This window comes from Cyanistes caeruleus, chromosome 15 (genome assembly GCF_971803275.1).
Source record: "Cyanistes caeruleus chromosome 15, bCyaCae1.hap1.1, whole genome shotgun sequence".
Lineage (NCBI taxonomy): Eukaryota > Metazoa > Chordata > Aves > Passeriformes > Paridae > Cyanistes > Cyanistes caeruleus.
The window spans coordinates 13168347-13189312 of NC_141715.1; positions in this window are offsets into that span (position 1 = coordinate 13168347).

Here is a 20966-nt window from a genome sequence, read left to right on the forward strand (position 1 = left end):
CTGCTTTTTTGTGTGGGAGGCACAGACTCCCTTCAGTAGTATTTGTTACTAGAAAGTACATGGAACTTGAAGGAAGTCCCTTTTCTTGGCACTGTTAAAAATAAAATGAATAAAAATAAAGGCTTTCAAGCATCTACACATATTTGGTTTAGCTTATCAAAATATTAGCCTTGCTTCGATTTTGGTAATTTCCAAATATATGAATGTGAAATGTGTGCTGTCTGCTGACTGTCTTGTACAGTGCTGTAGAGACTGGCACTCGGAGTTTCAGCTCAGCACCTTCCCAGAGCCATGGTACCCAGCAGAGCTGTGCTGAGCCCCTCTGGGCTCCCTGCTGGCCCCAAGGCTTCCTCAGGCCATCAGCCCTCCTGCCCTGGCCTTCCTTGAGTGCCCTCCTGGAGCCTCACCGCTGCATCTGTGGGTCTGGGTGAGAAGCCAAGTCACGATGCCAGACTGAGGAAGTGTCCATTGTGCCCTCTGTGACCTGCTGTGTTTATCCTGGAAGGCAGGAAAGCCAGGGACAACACAAATATCTTCTCCCTGCAGCCCCACCCCAAGGCTCTGAGGAGGGCTGCTCCAGGAAGGGTTCCTGACTGCACAGCCTGGACCCAGCCCAGCTCTCACAGACAGGGATCACACATCTAGAGTTGGTGGTGGTGATAAAAGTTATATTGATACATCTCATAAATTTCGGGGTTCCCCACATATTTTCTGATGCTTGGGAAGAAGGGAAATCAAGGTGGTTTCCATGATGAGTTACATTTGCACTTCTCTAATTGGAAAATGTGAGACTAGCCATAGGAAAAAAACAAACTTCTAAGGCTTTGAAATCGAAGGTGAGTTTTAATTTGGATTATGTATAATTTCTCTTGGCCACTTCATACTTCATTTACTTCTTTCTCACTCATGTTAAACTTCCCTGTTTAAAATTTTAGGATTCATTCTCTATTCTACAGTACTACATCCCCATCCAATAATTTTCCAAATTGATTTTTCTTTCTTCTTCTTTCATTACAGTGCAACACTGTTACTTTGTTGACCTTATTTTTAGTTTCTCACTATCCTTTTTTCCTTCACTTGACATGTCGATGCCCAATGTTAACACACCTTGTTTAATTGCTATTCCTTCCGAGCTCTTCCAATTTTCACCTCCCTATTCTGAGTCCCATATTTCATCTGTGCCAATTTTTATTACTGCCACTTTTATCTGTGTCTCCTTCAAGCTTCCATCACCCTTTGTGTTACTGCAAACTAATGATCAGGTGGGAAGTGTACTTGCTCTTTCATTTTTCCTTCTTTCAGCACCAGTGTGATGAATCCTTCTCTTTCTGATTGGCCTGTGCAATGATGATTGAGCTCAGACTTTCACCCTGTCTTACCACTGGTATGGGACTGAACTTCAAACCCTGAGAGCATCCAGCACTGTCAGGAGCATGGGAGGCAGTAATTTACAAAGTGCATATGTCTCAGGCACTTCCCCAACTTATGAATGCAGAAAATGCTCTGCAGGACTCACTAATGAGTCAGGATACGGCAGTGCCACTACATTACGTAATCCTGCATCCCTCGAGATGAATGAATTATGGATACAAAACCATTATCACTTCCTCTTGGCAACATTTTCACTCTCTGTCAAGCTGTTTACCTGAGACTTGTTGGCAGTGCTGTATTTCCTTCCTCACCCAGTATATTGCAAAGCTCCTGGAAGCTTTGTATTTGTATTATTTTTGTAGAACTGCTTTAATTATTTTTCCTCTGAATTCCCTCTCCCTTTGCTATTACACCATTAACCTCCTAAAGCTTACATTTATTGCTTTATTCATTTTAATAATGATACTTCTCATTCATGGAACTAAAATTATTTACCAAATTAAAAAAAAACCAACAAAGTGTTTTCAGAATCACTAAGAAGTAAAATTGATAATACCGAGGTTCTACTGTATTTGTATTGGACTTTCTAATGTGGAAAATTCAAAAGTTCAGAGAGACCACAAGGAAAACTGCCTTGTCAAAAGTATGGGTACCTAATCAGAAATATGAACATGTGGTGCAGGCCTCCTTTAAAATTCTCATCATGGAAGAAAAACCTTATGAAAATGCAACTTCTCTTATTAATAAGCAAAGTAATATTTTTACATCTCCTACTAAGATTTGAGACTTTTTTATTTTAATGCAAATGCCCTCTCTTTCTGATCAAAAAGCCTATATGCCCTTCCCACGTGTGAAGTTCCTTTAATGGCATCTTTTCAAATATATCATAGTGCATATTCAGTATAATTTATAAATAATGTGGTGTGTTAGGTCAAAGCATCTTATAACATTACATCAAGGAATGGGGATATGCAATCTTCAAGGCTCTGCTCCTGTAGAGACAGGCACTGCATTAATCTCCTTTTGGTTTTCATTTCCACTCTTACTCCTCTTTATAATCCACTTTCACAAGTGGGGTAACTAAAATGAAGAGAGAATACTGAAAGTAATGAGGGACTTGTCTTTACAAACAAACTGGGTCTGCTCCTAGATGAAACCAGCACTGAGAGAGAGACAAAAGAAACAATGGGAAAGATTCCACTGATTGATAAATGGAATGAGAGAGATTTGTCTTTACAAACTGTAGATCTGCTGATAAATAAAATTGGATACTGAGAGATGAAAGAAATAATGGGAAGAACCATAAATTCCATAGGAATTCCACTGATTGACACAGGGCAAAGAAAAGGTGTGGAGGGTGTTAGAAGGGGGTATTAGGCATTTCATGAAGTCTGTACCTCTCAAGTAGCTCAGCCAACGAGAAAAGAGAGAGGGAAATGCAGCCAGGAAATTGGAATAAGACTCTAAGTCCTCCAAAAATTTGAGACACCCCAGGGGAATGCCCCATGGCCTCTCCCTTTATTTTAATACAATTACAGGACTCCTCTGTCTCCTCTTTGGACATAAACCTCTGGTGTTTGTGGATCAATTTTCCTGACAGTGGGAATATGCCTTTAAAAGGCCCAGTGAATTGGTTTCTATTAAAGCTGCCCGTGTAGGAATGGGCACAAAGCCAAACAGGGAGAGAGAGAGAGATTAATTCATTTTCTCTCACTACTGAGAGCAGAGTTCAAGCCAATCCAAGGAGACAAAAAAAGGACTTTTTGCATGTGTGCTTGGTATGTACAGCTGTCAGCAGTGAGGTGCTTCAAGCTGCTCTGTCCCAGTTCTTGGTTCAGAGGATGTCACAACCCCGAGCACAAGGTCTGGGGCTTGGCAGCAGCCCAGGAGCTGAACTCGTGCTGGAGTTGGGTTTGCAGCAGGAGGATAAGTTAAGGTGCCACTGGAAGGGCCTGATTAAACAGAGAAACTGCTTCTTCCAATCCAATGGAAATTAACATTTCTTGTTCAAATAGAATATGACAAAATGCATTTGAGAGTTTTCTAGAAATGTTTGTAACTCCTGTAGAAAGCAATAGAATAATTTTTAACATTTTAAACCACAATAAGTATTTCTGTAATATTATTAAATCAATTTATTAAAGCTTTAGGAAAAATAATGTCTAGAGCTTTAATATTTTACTATTTTCCATTTTCTTCTGTGGAATATTGAAATAAAGCCAGAGGGCAAGTTGTACTCTTTTTAGCAGCAGTAAAATGGCACTTTAAAAGGAAAAAAGAGTGGAGGATATGTCAGCAGGATTTAACTGGATGGCATGAGTAGCAGGTGAGCTTTTCTGCAGCAAAACAAAGGAGATGAGGCTGTGTTTTGTTAATTATGGCAGTGTGAGCATGGGCACTTTGTGCAACACCTACACAAGATGTAATCTGTAATGGCAGATACCTCTAATTCTCTGAGGACATTAGTTCAGTGTTGTTTCCAGAAAGATGCTATTCTCTGAATTTATGTAGCAACTTCTCAGAACAGTTATTTTGGTTAAAATAAAAACTGAGGCAAGAAAAATCTGATTTTTCTGGTGAGCCATAGCAGTAACTGGGTCTGTACAGGAAAGGAACTGACACAACACACCAGCACAGCTCTCATCAGTGGCCTGTGGGACAATTGCATGATTTGTCTCCATATTTTAAACCCAAAGATTCCAGTTCTTTAACAGCCCTGTAAGCACAATCTTTTGTGCTAGTTTTGCATGTTGCGGACAAAAAAGCACAGAAAAAGATAAATCTTCCAGTTTTCTTATTGCAAAAGATGTGTGAGTTTTTTATCTGCTAAATGGTTTATGGCCAGCTGTAGCTGTATTTTTCTTGAGCTCAGCTAAGGAGGCTGTGAGTAAGCCAAGGACCCAGCAAAGCTCCCAGAACAGGGAACAAGGACATGACTCAGTCAAAAGGCATCACTTGGATCCAGCCTTGCTTTATTCTAAATACCTCTGCTTTTCTATTGTTTTCTTCTTCTTTTTGTTATATTCTTGCATGATCCTTTGCCTGGATTCATGGAAGATTCTTTACCAAGTCTTTCTGGGATTATTTTGTTGTTTTAACAAGAAATGTCATACTGGGTCACACACGTTCACCAGTAGCTCTGTGTAGGTATTTCTTCTCAACATTTTGCCTGCAGGTTTTTTTTCATTTCATCTATTAATTATATGTAGTGACTTATGAAGGATTACATTAAAACATTTAAAATAATTGCTATGATGGGGCTGCTGTTAGACACCATTATCACCAACAGGTGATAATTTTCTCCTTTATCCCTTCTGTTTGGGTAATGCAGGGTAAGTCTGGTAATGGGGAAAGAAATGCTGACTAGATTAAAGAAATGTTGGACTTCATTAATTTCTCATGCACCATATCTCCACTGGTTTCACAGAGTAGCTCTTCATTTATACCAGTGTAATGTAGGGAAAAATAATTTTCTTAAACTGTACCATTGTATGTGATTCATCTTGTGTTTTATCAGCCTAAAATGTATATGTAGTATTTTTAATATTGATCTATATATCATTGAAATAATAATCACATATTTAAATTAAAATATTGCCTGTTATAACAGATTAGTTTTTATTCTGTAGGGTTCTTCATGATATGATTTGGTCTTCATCCTTTCTGTTTCCTGTAAGACTTGAGATTTTAAATAGATAGATAGATAGATAGATAGATAGATAGATAGATAGATAGATATAGAGATATAGAGAGATTTCTAAAATTCCTTGAGCAAAGAATTTTGTCCTTAATATACACCAGGCATTCTTATTGATGAGAGTAGAGTTGGGGACTTGCAAAGGTGTGTTCTAATATGTTGGAAAAGATAGAATTTAATACAAATGTATTTAAATGAAAACAGTGTTGTACTTTTCTGAAAGAATGATTTCTCAACATGGACAGATTAGAAAGACAGCTCTGTACAATTTTCTTAAGATTCTGAAGTTAATGCAAAATGTAAAAATTACATTTGTGGATAAATAATTAAAATCTATTGCATATTTTTCCTTAAGAAGAAACAAAAATATTTATAGATGGAGGGGTGGATGTGACCTATAGCTGTGGCAGAAAGCCTGAGAAATAGCAGGCACGTGGAAAGAGTGTTCAAAAATTGTCCTTCTGAATCCCTGATAGATTGTCCTGGAGAGAAAGCCCAAAGCCTCAGTGTACACATTAATACCTGTCCAGCTTATCAAAGAGTTGGACTGGTGGGAGCAGGTCAGTGCTGGTTAGGCAGCATCAGCTGGTCCTTTATTCAGCTCACCTTTTTCAGCAGCAGAGCAGGTTTTATATTGGTGCTGCATTCACACATGACCTTGATGTCCTGAAGGATCAGGTTACCTTGTGGTGAACTTGAATTTACCCTTGAGGCTGGCCCTGCTTTCACTGAAGGTCTCAACCAGATGATTTCCAGAGGTTCTTTGTAGCCTGAATTATTCTATATGATAATATGATGCAGAGGCTTGTTAATCAGCCTCTGTTGCCCATTTCTGCAGGCAACATAATTATTAAGGTGCAACATCTCACTGAAGAGCTGAGTACATAATGAAAAACTAGTGATTAATTCACAAATTCTGTCTGAGATACAAATTGCAATGTTGCTGTGTGCTTTTTAACGTATAGATTTTCCCAAATACTTCTCATGTTTGCTGAAAAAGGTCTCCTGATCCTAAAAACACCCTAAGTTTTAGCATAGTTACTAAACTAAAAGTGTACAGCAGCCTTGACCTTAGGTTATTTATTATTTAATCCTGTTTTTAAAAAAAAAAAATCATATAACAGCAGTGACTGGCAATTGAAAAGCAAGCATCCATAGTTTGTAAAATCATAAGCAATTTATGAGAATGACAAAAGGATACATTTGTAATTAATGCTTTTTCACCACAGAGCTTCAGCAGCTACAGGGAAGAAAAGGAAAGAAGTCATGTTTAGGGTAAGAGTGCACAGAATCAGTGTCCTCTCCTTAAGTCCTCCTAAACCATCTTCCTTTTTCTTCTCTCCACCAAAAAAACCCACAAAAACCACAGAAACAAAAAACTACACAACCCCACAAATAAGAAATCCCGAGAAAATGCTTGGACATCTTTGGAGTAATAAAGCTGGAGCTGCATTAAAAGAGAGTAAAATTTCAGGAGGGAGGACTGGGTGTAGGGGATGAATCTGAAGGAAGAGTCAGAAAGGTAAAGGCTCTAAATGAGGTACCATTAGTAAACCATGTAAAAGGCAGGAAGGACATGCTTTTAAAATGTGAAAGAGGCCAGGGAATAAGCAAAGGAATTGTCAGTCCTCTGCTTAAGAGAAATGTAAGTAGAAGAAAAAAGGTATGTAGAGAGCTGAAAAGCTTAATAGCTGTTTTGCGTTAGCCCTTCACTAAAATGATAGTAGTTAAAGGCTTAATGTGCTATTAGTAATAACAGGGGTGAGATGGAATCAGGAAGGAACAGGTTAAAAAGTGCCTACCAATTTAACATGGAACACATTAAAATAATCTCTGGAGAGCCAGACAAAATTCTCCCAGGAGTGAGGTAGCATCAGTATCAAAGCCACTGGCAATTTAATTAGTGGATTCATGGAGGGGACGGGATTTCACAGGGGCTGGAAATGAATGCCAGAGAACGAAATCAGGCAGGTATAAGATCCTCATACTTTTTCAGTTCAGATCTGTAGACCCAAAGGAATACTCTGTGCTCTGCAAATCCATTGTTCAGTGTGTGTATGGCCCTGCCTGAGCAGCCTGTGACCCTGGCGTGCTGCTCAGTGCTTCCTTTGGCCATGGTCACTGCATGGCCACCAGCCAGCCTTGTGGGCACCCCTCTGCAGAGACCTGGCCTTGGAGTGCCAAATGTGACATGCTATCATTTCCTCCAACACTGAGTCAATCTCCCAGTCACCAGCAGTATGATCTGGTTGATAATTCACATTATTTTTTAAAGTTGAGGGACTCGACAATGTTGTGCTAAACACACATGAAGAGGAAGCATGAAATCACTGTGGTTGCTGTCCAAACTTTTCTTTATAATTATTTCATGAGCTGCCATCTGCAATTAAGTTTAAAATGTCAGTGGTTCCATAGCATAGTGGTGTCATTGATAATAACATGTACACAATTATATAATCCTTTCTATTGGGAAACATGAAAAAATTATGGCTGGGAATACACAATGTTGGGGTTTTTTCAAATGAGAACAGATAAAGCAGAAATCTCTATGGACTTCTATAACTGCATATTTTTATTGTTTTCCTTCCTTTTTTTCCTTTTTTGTTTCTGCAAACAGGATATTTTTGAAACCAGAATATTTTTCATTTTCTTTGTTAAACAGTCCTCCTCAGATAGGTCAGGTTCCCATTTCAGGCCGAGAAATCAAACAGCAGCAGTGGGAAGTTACAGTTTTGTTTTCAGAACAACACATGGGTCATTTCCTCTGGGAAAATTTGTTCAGGTAGCTCAGTCACCTGTTTACACCCTTTCCAGTTTTGGTGATGTGAAGGAGGTTATCAAAATCTGTCCTTTCTTTGGGGGCAGCTTACGCAACCGAGCACATGATTCCTCTGGCCCTTTAGGCTGTCGCTGTTAAAATGTTCCATCAAAGCTGAAAACAGCTGCATATCAAGCATGGCAGGAGCATAGCAGCAGCTCAAAAATGTTGCTGGCCCTCCTCAGAATAAAAGAGCGTGTTCAATAAAAGGAGAATGATGAATTTCTCCGGGCTCTCCTCTCCCCTGGGGCCCCAGTGGGAAGTCTGCCGTGCAGGAGCGGCTCTCACTCCGTGGGCAAATCACCGGGTTGATCAGCAAAGCACAAGAGGAATGAAGTGCGATTTGCTGCACCCTCTTTCTGTGAAAGATGATGTAAATAATCCTGGGTTTATAGAATACACATAGCATACACAATTGCCATATATGTAATGGTGTGGATGGGTGTATATATGTATTTGTACAGAGCAAATAACTGCAGGCCTTTATCATTTGAGCTGGAAGAACCTGCATCACACTTGGCTCTTGCCCTTCCTTCCCACCCTCCAAGCTGCTGGCCAAGACTCTTTATTTTCATCTCACCCACCTTTTGAGGCCCTGTATTGTCACATCCCTGAGCTGGGATTCTGCTTGTAGATGGGAGAGTTGATGCATCCTGTCCAAACAACAGAGGCAAAACTCTCTTCTAGGCTGTCTCTGATGACTCCTCAGTCTCTTCTCAGCAATCATTTCTGAGAGCCTCTCATTCTGTTTGTGAGCCCACCTGGGATTAGGCGTTAACACACAGTTATATGTCTGCCAAAGCCTTTCCAATTTCTCTGTAAATGTTACAGCAGATCTTCAGCTGCAGAGCAGCGCCTCGGGAACGGGTGGGGTGCAGTCATGGTATGGAAGCTGTGCCATTGCCACACTGCTGTTTGCCATCCTCAAAAAGTTGTGGTGAATGTGAAGAGTTCTTAATTGCAGGAAAAAGCAAATGTTACAGCTGATTTATAGGGCAAAGGCAAGGAGGGTCCCCAAGGGGAATCTGGGTGTCTTGGTGGAAAAAAAATTGACTATAAGACAACTTAGCCCTCCTTTGAAAGTGAAGATTTGTTAGATGGTGTCAAGGTGACCTTCTAACCTTAACTTATCTGTGATTTTTTATTTTTCTGACTTGGGTTGGAATAGGATGGCCAGCTCTGGCCTCACAAATTCACCCATCTTTATCTCCCTGTGCAGGAGCACTCCCAGAGCTGTGCATGCACCAGGTGCTGGGAGGTCACTGGATTTGTTCCTTGCTGCCAGAAGGGCTCTGGGGTCAGTGGAGATGGCATCAGGAGGCTGCCTGTGGCCTGGCTGTGCTGAAGGTGCTGAAAAAGCCCATGGCATTTTCTGTCACCTGTGCATGGAGAAACTGCTCCCTGCAAGGGGACTGGGAGACACAGCAGGGAGCTCAGGAGCTGCTCTGGCTGGATTCATCTCTTATTCCTGTTTGCCAATACCATAAATGTGGCTGTAGCCATTTGGCACTTCCACTGCTCCTTCAGCTGGCATTTGTGTCATGTCAGGGGAGCTGGAGTCCAGGAGACATTGGAGTTTGGTCTGTTTAATGTGTACTGAAATCTCTGCCAGCACTAAGTCACTTTGGACTAGTATTACAGAATATTTGGGAGTACTGTTCACCTTTTTTTTAAGGAGATAAAAGCAAGAGGGCTCATATATCTGCAATAGATATGGGATATTAGATCTGTGAGTAACATGTAGCATGATAGCAATTTCCCTGGAGACACAATGGGTGACAGTGAGGGCAGGGCAGCCTGAAGATAAGGACTGTCTACTATCTTGGCATGAAATCTTAGTAGCAAACATTCAATGTGGTTTTGTTTCTGTACTTTATTTCAAAAGCAGAATTAAATGGGTTCTGTTGCATTAAAACAAATAAGTAACCCTGTCAATGCTTGCACTTTATACAGGTTTTCTAGATGGTGAACCACATCACTGAGGACAGATTATTTTAAGAAGATGCCTTAAAGAAAGAGCAGAATAAGAAACCATAATTATAAACCCTGGTTATGTAATGTAGTCAGATATGGGTTTTTGGCTTGGGTTGTTGTTTCTCTTTTAAGATAACTTGTTTAGAAGTCCAAGTGTTCAAATGGAGGATTTTCACTTAGTATTTAAAATTAAATCAACCATCTGATTCCTTGTGTAGCGCTCTGCCTGCAGTCTTTAGGCTTAGCCTGTTCAGCTGTACAGCAGAATTCCTGTTTGCTCTTTGGCTCTTTGAACCTCAGTGCCCCTCCTCACTTTGTTATCATAAAATTCAAAACACTTGACGAGGAAAAGGACTGCACAGACCGCAGCACAATCATACTTCCCCAACATCAAAGTGAGGATAGACTGAGAGATGAGCCATCTTGACCAACATGAAACAGGACTTTGACATTGTAATGCATTGACATCACTCTTGTTTAATCTTTTTTTCTCTTTTTTCTCTCTTCTTTTTCTTTTTTTTTTTTTTTATTTTTAATTTATCTAGGACAGTAAAAAGAGGATATCCTAAGGTCATTTTACAACATATACGACCTATAAGTGGCAGAGGTGTAAAAAAACATCTGTATCCATGCTTTTTCTTTAATAACAGAATCCAATCTACCAAAGGACATAAGGGAGTGCCTGTGTGAGTCACATACAGGGCCCAATGAGCTGAAGTTTCCTTGCTGGCCACTAAAATTGATTTATTATACCAGCTTACAGCAAATAATTAGCATTTGATCCTGGTAACACATTGGAACATGAGAAAACACAAGCTTATAGGGTATATCAAATAAATTCAGCTGTTGTTGAAAAATTCTCTTTAATGACAAAAAAAAGTTAAAATCCTCTTCTTTGCTATTGTAAATTCAGCTTCAGCAAGCTAATGTTATTATTACTGAAAAATACAGGTCCTTAAAAGCTGGAAAAAAGTTATTAAAATCATGTTATCACTATAGGATGATGGAGTTATTTAGAGCCTGGGAAATACCTGTGTTTGACCTGGAGTTCATGGAAGGCAGACATTTACACACCCAGGAAAACTGAGAAGTGCTTTGTGCAGTAAACATCATAATGTCTCTGTTTCTGGAAGATTATCACAAATTTTGTATTAGGCTGCCTGAGGACAAGAGTTCTTTGCTAAATGTTAAAATATTTGACTTATTGTGCTTAAATATATGTTGTTGTGATTATTCAATAGACAATTACACAAAATTCTTTATTCCCAGTGTGACACTGACAAACAGTCTCCATGTTACATTTTAAAAGTGTCAAATTACTAAGAGTAAAATACTGAAAAAGAAAAAATTAGAAGCATGAAAGAAAGAAAACCTAGAGCATATTGGGGTATTTTCCAAAGCATTTCATGATGCTGTGCTGTTTAGGCTGATGGGCAAGGCTGTAAATGAAACCAAAATAATTGCTTCTAAGGAAAACCCCCACAATTTTAAGATTATTGTAGTCCTAGTGTTTTGACTTTTTTAACATTTAAGAAATCAGTTTACTGTCAGTCTCACTGACAGTATGTCTTTGAGCTAAAGTCTGTATTTATAGACATAATGTATTTATGAAATATTGGACAGAATATATTGATGAAAATAGTATGACCAGCATTATGATTTTATGATTATTAGATGATTATATTTTATTTCTGCAGACTCCTCATGTTTTTTATTAAACAAGTATTTATTAATGACTTAAACAGAAGTTTCTTTTAAATGCAGCACAGTTTGCTGTGTATGGAATGTGAAGTCAAAACTTCACAGAAAAATATCAGCCCTTTAAATAATAATGTAAATAGCCTGCATAAGTCAGCTTGAACATAAGTCAGCACAACTCATATCAATAACTGAGTTTGTTTTTTTTCTCAACTGCTTTGTCTCTGGATGCATGAGAACATCTCTAGCACTGTTGTGATAAGTAATTATCTGTTGAATCATTTAGAGCTTGTGCAGTGAAGGTGGCACAGAGTGTACACCCCTGGCAGAACTGATAGGGAATTCTGTAGAGAAATAAGGCATTGCACAAAAGTAATAATATTTATGCTCTCGGTTTTGGGTTTGTTTTTTTATGGGAATCAGCTGCCTTTATCTCACCATCTCATCATCAGAACATTTATTTTGTGTTATTCTATGCTGTGACTTAGACACAATGCTGTGCATTATGACAGGAAGAAAAATATCCATTAAAGGGTATGAAATTAAGATAACAAAGTGTTTGCATTGTTAGTAAATTCAGTAAAGGATCTTGCACCTCCTGCTCTCTCTGATGTAGCCACAAGCAGGCAAGTCCTGCTGTATTTTTCAAGTATGCTGAGGGTGTGCATGGAGAGAAGACAAGAATGCTGATGTATAGATAGATAAGTGGTCACTGGTTTTGCTTTAGAAAGGACTTGGATCAAGCAAAGGAGGAAAGTCTTTTCTTGCAGCAGTACAGTAAAATCTGTTGTTGCTATGGTCTCAACTGGGTGCCTGCAAGCACTGATGGACACGTGAAATGTTTTCATATCCCAAGCATATTAGCAATTGACTTGATAGCATGCACAGAAAAAGAAACCCATACTGTTCATGCATATCCTTGTTTTCCACTTTTTTGTATGCTGGTGTAAAGTGAGGGTGCTGTTGGCAGCCAGTTTGATGGCAGGTCTTTCTGTGATTCTTTCTTCATGCTCATCAGGGTGCCCACAGACTAAAGCCATCCAGCATGAAGAGATTCCTCACATCACAGTTGCAGAAGCAAAGTGCTTCTTGCCAAGCACAGAAAATACCAACAAACATTACATATTCACATTTCCCTTTTGTTGTTTAATAAGGGAAAGGTGTCCTGGTGATTGCTCAGCCATCCAGCAGGAAAAAATCACAACTCCTTTTCTTCTGTTTTTGCTCTTTTGTCAACACAGTCTCCTTCCCTCTGCCTTCTGCTGTAAACTAGAGAGCCTATGGAGAGTCTCAATAGGAGACATAATGGGGAAATAGGAAATTGCCCAGCTCAGTTGCTAGTCACAAATGAAGGCTCTTCTTCTCTTGGCTGCATGTGGGTTCCTTTGTCAGCCAGAATTGTTTCCCTGATGTTCAGAGGCCTGTTTATATATTTGGGATACATCTCTTTCTTCAAACGCTCTGTAGTAAGATTTATTATTGAGTTGTACATGTGTAACCTGGATGTCCCTTTGGTCTTTTTTGCAGGGTTGTTTTGCTGTGCCAGCTCCCACCTCAGAGCTGTGGGAGTGCAGGGCACTGCTCTGCAGTGTGGAATAACTAATTCATACAGTGTGTATGAATGAAACTCTACCTGAAAGTCAGATTTGCCTGATTTTAGTGTTGCCATCCTCTCCTTCTCACTACTTACACTGTGAGTTTCTGCTCATTGAGAGAAAGAGAATTTGTCCTCCCCTTTTTTGGTTATTTTTTTTTTCTTTCATCCCTTTCAAGATGACAGAATCCAGATCATGGCAAAATATTTATGGAAATTCCTCCTTCTTTAGGCTTGAAATATCTTTACTAATCTTTGGGTCTACTAGCTTATTCTGTCTGCCAGCATCAATTTGGCTCAGTTCCTTGCATGACACTAAACCACTACTAAACTACTGTTACTATCCTAATCTTTTTTTGTATGCCAGTAGTCACAATAAAACAGCAAGAGAAATACCATCAGTAGACATAAATATTAATGATTTTCTGTTCTGGAAGGGGGTGTGGTTTTTGTGTTTTGGTGGTTTTTTTGTTTTGGTGGTTTCTTGGGTTTGGGGTTTATTTTGTGTTTTGTGGTTTGTTTGTTTTGTTGTTTGTGGTTTTGCTTGCTTTTTGTGTGTGTGTTTTTAGTTTTTGGGGTTTTTTTGTTTGTTTGTTTTTTAGTTTGGCTTTTTTGGGGGGGTGGGGTTTTTTTTGTTTGTTTATAATAACAAAGAATGAAAATTGAAATAAATATGAAGCCTTCTCATTATTTTGGACAGTTTTGCTCTCATCCTTTGTGCTCATCTCAGTGATACTTTTACTGCTTACAGAAGTGAACTGCACTGTGCTGCAAATATATTTTATATATATGTATCTGTATATATTCTTTCCTTTAAATGGACTTCATCTTCAAAGTACTCAGTCCTTCAAAAGAATTTTGTATTTCAGGCACTTGCTTATTTTCCAAGTATTTTGAGGTTAATTTTTTTCTTATAGATAGAAAATTGTAGATGTAGAAAATCATACAATGTTTCAACAGTGCTGTTTATGGAGAGTTTCCAAGTATTTTACCAAATATCCACTTCTATGTCTCCTTAAATGTGTAAGCTGGGCACAGCCTCCATTGCTGGCAGACCCTTTAGAAACTATTACATCTTAATGTTTGTCAAAACATTCTCAAACTTGGACTTCTTTAATAAATATAATATATTGTACAGTATGCAGGTAAAATTGAACTTTTTTTTTGTAGCACCTGTAGCAGAAGTATCTAGGAAAAACATAAGAAATATATAGATTGTCTCAGGCAATCATGTAGTGCCATTTTTCTCAAATTGAAGTTATTTTCCCAGTAATTCTGATAATAATTTTGTTTAGTATGTTAATTTAGAAGGCATTCATACAAAGCTTATAGATATTATTTTATATTTAGGGTACTGGGAACAATCCTTATGTAGCTCCATATTAGACTACTTTAAGATTTCTGTTTTCATTATAAAATATGAATTTATATGACTGGCTGCTCTTGGAAGTTCTGGTAAGAGTTTTCTAATATATTGCTTGGCAAAATAATCATACTGTATTGAATGAATACATACATTAGCATGACTCACATACAAGGCTGAGCAGTTGCAGTTAAGCCAGCCACTTCCAGTAAATAGAATTCAAAATCTCATGTTTATTTTAATTTTATTTACTGTATTGCATATGCATATTTTCATGTTTTTCCAAGTAAACATGATTACTTCCCCTGCCTGTACCACTCTAATTGGAAGATAGGAGTGGCACCTTCCCAGATAGCTGAAAAACAACTTTCTCCAGTGGAGTCATATTTTTCAGAAACTGCATCTCTTTTAGAAAGAGGTCCCTCTATGTAAATAAGAATGGAAAGGTAATGCTGAAAACCTGCCTGGTAGAAAACAGTTAAAGCTCTTTGACCAGAAGGTCTGGTCAAAATATAATTGTTCTGTAGTCATTTTTCCATTTAAAGAAAAAAAAATAAATAAAAAAGTTACTTGCAAAAAAGGGAAACGTTAAGAGAGAAATTCAAACACAGGATACCAGCACATTTGGAGCCTTGGAAACTGCCCTGTTTTCTTCAGGAAATAATTTAAATCTTGTTGAAAGGAGTGCTTTTCATATCACTGTATAAAAAGGGGATTTTGATTTCGGATACTGGATTAAAATCTAAATGTTTTGCAGGGTACAGGATTACAAGGAATCTCTTTCAACTCTTTCCTATATCTTACGATTTCTGATTTAGCAAATTATTGTAGATTTAGAATAACTTTTGGATGTTCCTCTTTCCATTGAATGGAGCACAAAGGGTTCACAAACATCTTCAAATATGCAGGTTTTTGTCCACTCTCCTGTGGAGGGTGGGATACTCATCATCATCCTCTGCCACCACCTGCCCTGAGAGGTATGGGCCAGAATCTGGCAATTCCCCAGATAAAGACTTGCACTGTTAAATTCTGTTCTGTGTGGTGAGCGTCACTCATGTGAGGGTGAATTAGGGTGAGAGATAAATCACCACCAGCACATCAACTTTCCTCCTCTGGGATTACAGCCATGCAGATTTATGTTTAGTGTTTTAGTTTTGGTGGCTAAGGCAAAGAGCAGTAAGGAGGTGACTTCTTACCTTCCGAGAAGCCTCTCATTACACTCTGGAGGGGTTCTTGCATATCATTCTTCTAATGGATTTTTCCTGCTGTGCTGAATAGCAAGCTTGTTAAATAAGATTACACACAAATACAGGACGAGTGGAATTTATTCTGTAATTTTTTAAGTGATAGGTAGGGAGAATCTTCTTCTGTAGTGTGCGTTAGAAAAGCATTGTGGAGTTTCACACAGTTCTTAACTGATGGGGAGGTGCAAAACAGCACTGCAGCAGGGGATTCTGTAAAACTCAGGGAAGGAAAGGTTTCTGGGGTTAGTGTATCAATGCTGGAGATTAGAAACTTGTATTGTTGTCTCCAATCAGAGCCTTGTTTCCAGTTCAGCTGAAGTTAAATGTAATTTGGGGCAGTGAGTGTCATCAAAACCTTGGGTTGCTTAAGCTTGCTTCATTCATTTACCTTTTGCTAGAATATGTGACATCTTGTAGGATTTATTTTTTTTTAATCCATCATTGTATCTGATAATAACACCATACAATATTTTGGGCTGGCAGGGAGCTGAGGAGGTTGCAAGTCCAAACTGCCAGGTTGGAGCAGGGGCACCTCTAAGGTCAGCCCAGGCTCTGACCTTGAGAACCTCCAAGGACAGGGACTGCACATCTTGCTCAGTGCCTGAACATCCTGTGACCCCACCAGCTTCTGCTCTCCACAGTGCCCAGGTGGGAACAGAGCACAGTCTGAACTGTGCTGAAGGTAGCTTGAGTTACAGTGTCACCTCCAAGATCTCAAACATTATTTAGGAAAGGATTTGTGCCAGGAAAGAGAAGAGCGAGGTGAAAGTAACAGGTAAGAACATACCACATAACAATAAAGTCAGTGTCTGTGAGGAGCTCATTTACAGGGTGGTTGTTTCACTTGAGCTTAATTCTGCTGGAGTTCCTCAGATCACCTGGGGTTATTCAGATGCTCTCTGTAATGAAGTTTCACCCAGGTGACTAGTGCTGGAAAATCTAAAAAATGGGCAGAAGGGAAAACACATTCTCTGAACTAAGCATCTTAGCCAGTGAATCAGCATATTCCTGCATAGCAGGGACCCTGATGGGGTTTCTTGGTGGGTTTTGAGCGACTGGCAACTTTCAAGCCTTATCAGCAACATTAGGAACAGCTCAGTAGTCCCTAAAAGAATTTGTGCTAAGAACTGATAACTTTTGTAAAGCATTCGGACAACTGGGGAAAGAGGAAGAAGAGCAACAAGCAGTCTAAGAACTATGCAAACAAAATTTAAAAGTGAGAAGTGATTTTCATGCTAAGTATATTAAAATTGTTTAGAATATGGTTATAATCTCATCTTACAAAATTTTTTGTGCATTATCCTATTATTATTCTTTTTGTTCTCACAACTAAAAATGGATGACTTTCTTTATAGCAGGGCCAACATCAGAGTCTGCACTAGAAATAAAACTGGTGAGAGGTATCAGTCCTTAATTCCAAATCCCAAAATTCACTCAAGGTGATTTATGAACAGTTGCTGCAAACACTTCCTGGGGGTCATCACTGCTGTAGCACCAAGGCAGTCGTCCACACTCCTGTCTCAGCAGCCACTGCTTCTGCATTTCTTTCATTTTCAGATATATTAAAAATTTATCACAAACATTTAAAGGAGAAAAATGCATTGACTTTTCTGAAAGCAATTTGTTAATTAACATCAAAGGGATGAAATTTGCCTTGCATTGCCTGGTGAGTGGCATTCTTCCATCCTCCTGGTTGCTATGGGGATGAAGGAAGCTCTTGTTCCGGGTCACTCCTAAATTTGCACATGAAAGCATTAGAGATTACTGCTGTCTAATCAAGTTATATGGAAAAGTTTAAAGGGAGGTACAATGTTTTACAGCCAACAACCTTCAACAGAATAAAACACAATAGCTGCGAAAAAGGATTATCTCCTGCTTTTAAAAATACACTAGGAAAGTTCAAAATGGTATGAAAGCTTTTTTAGCCAAACATCTTGACTTTTTTTAAATGCTATTTTACAAATGAGGAATGTAGAATAACATTTCTAATAGAGAATTAGTGTATGCATTGCCCAACTCCAGGGCTGGATTCAGCATAATGAAGAAGGGATGTGCTATGCATTCATTAAATTATTTTACTTTTGAACTTCAGCTTCTTCTGTGTCAAAGTCCTTGATACTGTCACATCAGTATTGAAGTACAAAAAAAAAATTGTTCCTCTGAGTTTGAGCTGAAATCTCAAAAGCAAAGAAGGAGCCACATCCTGGTACAGATCCTTCCTGCAAGCAGCAAGTGCAGAATGCCTTGTGCCCATGAGAAACGTGTTCTGCAAGGCTTTAGGAGGTGCCAGGTGCATTCCATGGCAGAGAAAATGGGGTTTTGCATGTATTTTGTATTTTTATTTTCATGTGTGGATTAGGGGTTTTTTGTCTTTTTTTTTTTTTAATTGTTGGTTTTGTTTATTTATTTTAGGATTATTGTTTTGATTTTGTTTAGGGTTTGTTTTTTTTTTTTTATTTTCATGACTTGTGGGTTCCAGATAACATGGCAATCATTTAAATGCTTTCTAAATGGAAAAGTATAGCTTTAACAGCAGTCCTGTAAACAGCTCCATTACAGAACAGAGCATGAAGTTATTTTAATTTTGAATATTTATGATTTAATAGTACTGTTCAGAGACTACAACTGAAGAAACATGATGAGTTCTTCAAGTTATCTTTTAAATTCAATATAAACAAGAATATAGTGTGCTTAATTATATATGAGGATACTCTTGCTATAAAATAGCATTGTTGTCATGGAAGCAATCAAGACTCAGCAACAAGGAAACTGTTTTTGATTGACCAAGGCTGGTTTTAACAATACAGTGAAAAAATGTCCATTTTCAAGTGACTGCTGAAGAAATGGATCTCCTTAAATGTTGGCTCATTTTTCAGTATTAAACTGGCATTTTCCACTGGTAAATCACAAAATACAAGTTATTTTTGTGATGGTACAAATAAATACCACAAAAATGTAGCAGGAGTCTGTGTCTGCCCACACATCCTCACTAAGGAGGGCTGAACTGCAGCAGCAGAACACTGAGTTCCACATCTGTGTTTGCCTGGATGTGAGGAAGGGCCAATTAAGAAGGATGTGTTAGTTACATACATTTAGTAATCTGCATCTTTTATCATCCCATACTACCAGGAGATTGACATCTAAACCTCTTGATTCTCCTTTTGATCTCTGCTTCTCAGTTTGAGATTTTTATGTGTGATTCTCCCCCCATTACTTTCCTATGGAGCAGAATTATTCTTATTTTCTAGAGAAGTCTATCTGATTTGTTTCTCTGATCCACAGCCTGGGTCCAAAAACTATTTGAATTTAAAGGTCTCTTCTGTTCTTTGTCTTATTGGCTATTTTTAAGCTGGGTTTATTTGTGGAATGACTGTTCTTTGTATAAAAGTGGCCTTAACCACTTAGAAGCAAAGATATTCTGACATGAGTAGGCATATTTTGTATTCTTCATTTTAGAAGTGTTTTGTCTACACCAGGAATAAAAGTGATACAGTGATTTTAGCTGACCAATTGCACATCATGAATAATGCAGAGTGAAATGAATAACTCATAGGGAGCTCTGATGCTATGTTCTCACCCAGGGTCCACTAATTGTCATCTGATTCATATAAAGTAGTTTTCTTATAAAGGTGTTGTGAACAGAAAAGGGAATACAATCTGAAACAGTATATTCAATAATTTTACCAGCTTCAGTCACAACTTTTTATTTAAATTCAAAATCTTGTCCTTATTCTGTTCCTATTTTGCCCTATTTTGATGTGAAATGATAGAATTAATTTTTTTTCTTATTCAGCATTTAAGAACCATCCATTTCCCAATTCAGCTTTACAGCAAATCCCAATGTTGGTTGCTTTTTAAGCACATAAGCAAAACTACTTCATGAAAATGTATCAGAAGGTCTAGATATTTACTGTGGTTGTTCTTCCTTTCTCTGAGTTGCTGAAGGGAGGAAGAAGAGAAAAAAATGTTATGTTCCCTTTAGCCCTTTTCACGTCCTTGAAATATATAATTTTATGTAATAAGCAACTGGCAATTCTCAGAAAAATCTGTGGTTATGAATGATGAATAACCATTGCATCATGTTGCATTTTCATTTTTATTTTCAAATTGTGATTCTACACTCAAAACTGGGTATAGAATGGATATATTGATAATTTAATAGGAGATAAAATGGTTGTGGGTTTTTTTCTTTTAAATCAGTGCAAGTAAGAAAGAATGGTTACTTAAGGAATAACTTTTTTAGAAGATGCATTATTAAGGGATGGAACCTGAGCAGCTTGCTAAATACATAGAGAGGAGAAGAGATGGAAAAGTTATTGAGAAGGAGGATGGGTTTTAGAAAGCAAGGAACAAAAAGCTGATGGCCAAGGGCCCAGGATTCCCTTCCAAGGACCTTCCAGATGGGGATTCTGGGATTCTCTTGTGGGAGAATGAGAACATCCTGAATTCCACCTCCCTTCTTGCCTCCTGTGCCTTTTTCCATAGTGTCAGAATATGGGGAGCTTCTTGGGAGGTGGGGGTGTTCTTTTGGGGATTGTTGACAGCAGCCAACAGTGAGGGACTTGGCTGCTGGTCCTCAGAGGCTGCTCAGGAACCCGTGGAATGAAGAAGGTTCACCCAGAGGTCACTGGGAGTATCAATACTTGGTTCCCCTGGCACTGCAGTTGGGTGATCAATACACATCTCTTTTCACAGAAATTGCCTAAAACATTTTAAGCTCCTTTCATCCTTCTTTGTTCATATTCAGAGCAATTTTTGCAGTGTCAGAATTTCACAGAATCAGAAAAGGGCTGTGAGCATTTGGAGATGTCGTTTTTGTGCTGGACAGCACCAGCCTCTGCTGCCCCACGTTCACAGCTCGGTGTGGGTCACTTCATCCTCCCCACAGACACAGCAATGCTCCCCACGCCTCTCCCAGCCTGAGGAGAAAATGCACTCACAGGAGGAATGCTCAGGGGCCTCAGTGACAGTGGCAGGTAGAAATGTGAGCGTTTCTTAGTCAGCATTGTTTTAAAGCTGGCACAGGTGTGCAGCAATGGGAAAGTTCATTGCTAATAGGCAAGGGCTTGAGTCCCAAGCTTCAGGCTACCTTGAGATATAATTAACACCCTTTGACAGTCTCAGAAGGGAGTACAAAGACCATCTGAGCTGGTGAGGCTGAAAATCCCAGTTTCTGTTGCAGCTGAGGTCTTCAAGGCTGAGGAACT